Genomic DNA, 7,150 nt, shown 5'->3' with positions numbered 1-7,150 from the left:
TTTTATATTTTATGTGTAAATCCTATCAAATAAATTTTATTAACGAATAATTAAAAATGTAACAATTTAAGAAAAATATAAAATTCATAAATTTTATAGAAGAAAATTGCATTCGTCTAATATAAATATTTATGGGTCGTTTGGTTCATAGAATGTAAGAATACCGTAATGTTATATTAGTTAACATAGTACTGAGAGTGTTGTATTATCTTATTTGATTTGTTTGGAAGAAATGTAAGATTATAGAGTTTGGTGGAAGGAATATAAGATATGATAATGTATGTTTTACCAAATTATTTTTTATATATATTTCTTTTTTAACATATTGAATTCTTAATATTAAATTCAAAATATTTACATGAAGGTTCATAGAAAATATAATTTCTTAATAATTGTAATTTTAATTTTTTTAATAAAATTATACACAAATAAATTAATATATTTTTTATTTGAAAATATGGAAACATATTTACACCAATATAATTATATGTTTATTTTATGTACTAAAATATTTAGAGATATACATACTTACACCTGTGTAAGTATGTGTTTATTTTTAGGTTTAGAGATGTAAATACTTATATCAGTATAAGTATGTGATAATTACTACACTTTTTTTTTTATGCTACATGTATGAGCTGTGCAATAAAATATCATATCAAATTCTATGACAAAAGTAATAGAAAATATTGAAAAATTCCTAAACCATTAAAAATAAATAAAATATATTATAGTAGCGTAATTATATACAAAAATAATGATCATTTTGAAATAATTATATTATTTCAAGGGTATTATTATTCAAAGGGGAAGGAATTGTCTAATATTTGAGAAAATAGAGGGAATGAAATTCCTAAGAATGCAAGATAAGAAAGTGCACTGTAGATAATATTTCATTATCTCCTGGTAAAAATGTTTTTGAACCAAACGTAAATATATAATTTTAAAATAGAATACTCCATTCAGTAATAATATTTTTTTTGATCCAAACGAGCCTTAGGGTTCGTAGTTTCATATGGGATCAAAGGAGAGTAATATCGATGTTGATGTGCCACCTATGGATTGAAAGGCTGTTGCATTGGACACGGTAAGGAAGAAAGAAAACAAGGTTCTATGAAAATTTGAAATTTTATTTAAAATCATCCTTTATCCTTATGCATAAATAGAGGTGTAAACAAATAGAGAATTCAATGAATTATTTGTATTTATATTTATTAAACTAAATTAATGAGTATAAAGAAAAATTTTATGTTCATTTTATAAACGAATTAACACGAATAGAGGTTTATTCAGTTTATTTATGTTTACGAATAAACTCATATTTATAAATTCATTTATTGACTAATTTATAAACTCTTTTACTAGGTTTTATTTTTCCTTTAATTTTTATATTTAAAATATTGGTGAAGATAGAGACTAAATTGACAATAACGTGAATTTTGAAATTTAAACTGAGAAGCCTAAGGAACTTAAGAACTAGTGGAGTTATTTCATCATTTTTTTCTTTGACTTGTAAATAAAACGGTGAAAAAAGAGTGTTTGTTGTCCAACATCAAATGAAATTTGGGGTACAAATGATTTCACTCTCAAAAGTTCTTTAGCTTCTTCCATGTTCCTTTGAGAAGAGTAGTACCACTTAAATCCACTTTATTTTTGGGTAAACGAAATTTAGAGAATTGTACTAATTTTTGGAGACGTTTATCTATTGTAACAATTATATACATCAAAATGAATTTCATTCTAAAACAATGAATTATCACGACACAAATATTGTTCATTTTAAATAATTTATTTTATATTTTTTCGATCCATACTAATGTCTCATTTTCCGACCATCTATTTTCCAACAATATTCATCAAATTGTTAATCTCAAAGTGTAGAAGGGTTGACAAATTGATCCAAAACTTCTTCGGATATTAATACATAATAAGAGAAAATCAAGATTAATTAAATATACATTATTAGAGTGAAAAATAAATTAGGTTTGAAATATAAATAAATTAGGTTTGAAATATAAATATAATTTTTTTATTTGTTTGTTTGGTAAGATGATGATTTTAAATATATATAAGTTTATTTCATTCATTACTCGATAAGATTTAAAAATAGAAAAAAAAAATTAAGATTTGAATATTATCATACATTGTCATGAGAAATTTTTTTAAGTAAAATTTAAACAAAACTAAATATAACCATTATTTTATTTTTAAATATATTATAAAAATACTTGTCACAATTATAACACTGCTTTTGAAGAGTTTTACAGATAATATATCTGATATACACCTGTTCACTTATTTAATGCAAATTATGAGTTTCGTAGTATAATAGTATTCATTAATATAAAAAGGAAATAATTTTATAATATCAACATATGATTCTTTACAGTTGAATTTATTTTAATTAATATTATTGTTGGTGTAATATATAAGAAGATATAAAATTAAATATGTTTAAGTGTTTAATATTTTAATGTAACAACAGAAAAATTAAATAATTTAAGTAATATATAAAATGATGATTTATTTTTCTAAATTGGATAAGACAATTAAAAATAAAAGAAATAAAAGAAAAACGCGAAATACAACACAAAAAATAACAGAAACCATACAAAAAATTCTAATCAAGCATAAAATAATAGGATGATTCTTCTATGTTCAACTAGTAGCGATGAGCACCACTAACGACGAACATCATTAATTTAATTTATAAAAAATTAAATTCTAAAAGAATTAACGTATTATTATAAATTTGTTAAAAACTTAAAGATAAAATATTTAAAATAAAGGGTAAACTATACCAATGACACCTATCTATACATTTTTATTTTGACCAATATTTTTGAAATTATGTCAATCAGGTCACTCAACTATTTAAATGCATTCAATTAAGCCTATTGCAATTAATATTTAAGGAGAAACTGATGTGATATTTAAAATATTTGGTATAATTACACATTTGGTCACTATTACTTATAGATTCTATCAATTTGATCCTAATTTTAATAAATTAAAATAAACTTAACCCTCAAATCAAATGGTTCCATGTATAATGACCCAAATCTCAACTTTTTATTTTAATTTATTTTGATTTTAAAAGTTAGGACATATTCTATATTTATAACAAAACAAAATTTATAACAAAACATTTTTCTAAAAATTGAATAACTCAATCAATAATTTATGATATTAAATTTAAGGCAAACTAAATTTATCGCCCTTTTGATATAGATTAACTCTTACTGCAAAGTTTTTCATGCTAAGTCCACCGAGAATCTTATCATTATAAACTTTTATTAAAGATGGACATAAATTTTTATGGTAGGAGATGAATTTTTAAATTTTATGGTAGGAGATGAATTTTTAAAATTTTAAAAGAAGATTGTGTCAAACATGAAATAAAGATATGTCACATTTTTCTATTAGAAATTTACTGGATAAAAATTTCTTAATTTTACATGTTAGACTATATTACTTTTTTCTAGTAGAATGTCATTTACAAATAGTAGTAAGATAAAAATTTGGTCTAGCGAACTTTATGTGCATGGAGTAATCAATTATATTTTCTTTAAAACCAAAAGAGGTTATGGTACCATTGATGGTGTGCTTATGAGAACCATAAATGAAATTCCTAGTAAAATTTTTGTTTTGTTTTAAATATAGAATATGCGTAACCTTTAAAATCTTTTAAAATTAAAGATTTGATGGTTAAGTTTATTTTAATTTATTAAAATTATGATTAAATTGATAGAATATATAAGTAATTGTAACTAAATGTGTAATTATACTAAATATTTTAATTGTCACATCAGTTTCTCAGTTAAACATTAACGTTAAGTGGCTTAGTTGAATGAATTTAAATAATTGAGTGACATGATTGATAAAATTCTAAAAATATTAATCAAAATGAAAAAAAGACAATAGTTAGGCGATCACTGTTATAGTTTACTCTTCATTTTAAATAATTTATCTTTAGATTTGATGATTATTTATAATTATACGTTGAATCCTTTAGAATTTAAATTTTTATAAATTAAATTAATGATACTCGTCATTAATGATGTTCGTCGCTCATAATTAATTTATAATTATACGTTAATTACTTTAAAATTTAATTTTTTATAAATTAAATTAATGCAGCACAATAGAATTTTTCAAAATATTATAATTGTTCTGACAGAAATAAATACAAAACCAATGAACTTGACCTGTGAAATTAAATGTTTGCATTGGGTACTTCTGGCAAATAAAATGACAGTAATATTTATATATTGCAACTAATTATACTTGAAATAAAAAATAAATAAAATATTGTTCGTGTTAAGAGGCTTAGATCAGCGCAACTGATGTCAGGGGCTTAGGTCATACACGTTTCCTTTCCTAGCTTTAGATTTTTTTTATTGAAATATAAGATAATATTTATTTAAAAATAATTTAATTATTTGACAATAAATACTGACACTCTTATATTTATAGTGTTTAAATCTAAAACTTTAATAAATAATAATAATTTATTTACTATTAAGATCTGAGTTTCCTAGTGTCAGATTAGCTATAATACATAATCAACATTATATAGATATTTTAAAGTATTTCTAAGGCTTAAAAAATCGTATACCATTAGGCCTTTTAACTTATTCTTTTAACCGTAACACATTTTATTATTAAAAATATTTTGATTCTAGATTATAATATATTATCTTAATGAATCATGATATTTTTGGACGTAACTTATTTTATTAATAAAAATATTAATATTACAGATCACAATCTTTTTCTTAGCGAACCATGATATTATTGGGCACAACCGTATTTCTTATATATTTTTTAACTTATTTTCTTATTGTGAGAAAATCCAAGTCTCCATAAGCTAAACTTCTGATAGTATTTTAGGCGTAACCCTATTACTATTAAAAATATTAAGATTACATATTACAACTTCTTTTCTTAGTAAACCATGACATTATTAGATGCAATCATATTTCTTATATACGTTCCTAACATTTTCAATTTTTTACTTTTTTTTATCATGAAAAAATACAAGATTCTATTAACTTAAACTCTAATAATATTTTTGATACAACCTAAAATATTAATAGTATTCATAACATTTATGTTTATAACTTATTTTTTTACCTTGTATAACATTATAGTGAAACTTGTTCATTTACTTCGACTGAAAGTATTTTGGCTCCAACTTATAACTTTGAGAGTCGCACTTTCAACCTGTAATTTTTTTACCGATCACACTATTTATTAATCTTATTTTAGGTGCCTCATATCAGATCCACCAGTAAATTTGGCCTGTTATATATAAATTGATACATCACTTCAAATCATTCAATAATATATATATATATATATATATATATATATATATTATTAATCTTATCAAAATATATATATATAAATTGATACGTCGCTTCAAATTATTCAACAATATATATATATATCTTGATGCATCGCTTCAAATGATTTAATAATATATATTGTCACATTATCAAAATAAAAAATAATTAAAAATATTCGCAGAAAAAATAAGGGCCAAAATGTCATAAATCAATGCTTTCAAGAAGCAGGTCATAAAAATAAGCACTAAAATACACCCGACAATAATGACAAGAAAAGAGAATCTAACAAAACGACTAACTCAACGCAACCAAAGCAACATAACGACTAAAAATACCATCACAAAACATACCAATTATAGAAGATTTTAGAGTGCCTGACAAACCCCTAAAAGCAGACGCAAATCACCATTGTTACACTCAAAGTAACGTCAAAAAGTTGAAGACGAAACTGACCAGATCAATGCGGCCAACCTAAGTTTGCTGCGAACAGAGACGAGGATAGCAGTCTTCAAGTTCCAAAAATACTTTTCTTTTTCTTTTCCTTTTGTCATTTTCGCCAAAAAATCAGCTCATCACTCCTCCACAACCAGCAACCAAATAAAATAAATTTTAGACATCCCTGCTTTGGCAACATCCACCCTCCACCCAACTTTATCACAAGATTGGATGCCAAAACACTGTTGAGAAAACAGCCACCAAGAATACCCCACTACCATCTACAGCCTCCTAGCAGTCCTTAATGAGTTGGTTTTAATTTAGATTCGTAGATAACAGAATTGAAATCACATTATTCAATGAAATTTATTGATTTGTAAAATACTAAATGGAATTGAGTTGATTCATCCTCGTAGGATTAAATAAGTTTACCTCCTATCGTGCAGATCTGTTTATCATTTTTTTATTCAACAAAAGAAAATGGTCAAAACAAGATTATATTAAACTTCTTTTAAAAAATAACATATAATGATAATCAAAATTATAGAAAAGACCCTACATATGATGAAGAGCGCATAATGTTTATCATTACTCTTCAATAAGTCATCAGATTTTATTATTATGATCATATGATGATGACCTGCCAAGTCATTTTATACTAGAAAGCTTTTGGTAAATATGTCATTCAGCCTTTAAAGGCAAAATAAACAAGGTTCAATTTGCAATTATTTAAAAATATATTTAATTCTCTCTCTCTCTCTCTCTCTCTCTCTCTCTCTCTTAAATATATATATATATATATATATATATATATTTAATTACATTTAAGTTTCAGATAATATAACCTCATACTTACTTAAAGGGACAAAAGAGAATTTAGAGTAAATACGGTGAATATATTCATTTACAGAAGAAATTAATAGTAAATAAGATATTTGCTAGTAAGTCATCCAGTTCGATTTTAAAATATAGATTAAACTAAATATATTTTTAGTAAAATTCAAATTAATAACGGACTCAAGTTCGATAAAATTATTTATGAAATTGAGGGATTAAAATATAGTATGTGTTTAAAATATTTCTTAATTATTAACAACACATCCTACAAAAAAAAAACTGCTCACATTTAAATTTTTTAAGAAGGATAACACTTTATTTCACCACTGAAACTAGCGGATGGACTGAGGACGAGTGGTGGCATTCGCCCCTACATTTTTTTTTATATTTTTCCTATATATATTTAATTAAAAATATGTTTTCGACCCTGAAATTTTATAAGTTTAAATTCACCCTTTAAAATTTTAAAAATCTTAATTTGTCCCCTAATATAATATTTTCCGTCCGTCCCAAATGTATAACATAGC

This window comes from Hibiscus syriacus, unplaced genomic scaffold (assembly GCF_006381635.1).
Source record: "Hibiscus syriacus cultivar Baekdansim isolate YM2019G1 unplaced genomic scaffold, ASM638163v2 tig00111493_pilon, whole genome shotgun sequence".
Classification (NCBI taxonomy): Eukaryota; Viridiplantae; Streptophyta; class Magnoliopsida; order Malvales; family Malvaceae; genus Hibiscus; species Hibiscus syriacus.
This window is presented reverse-complemented; position numbering follows the sequence as displayed.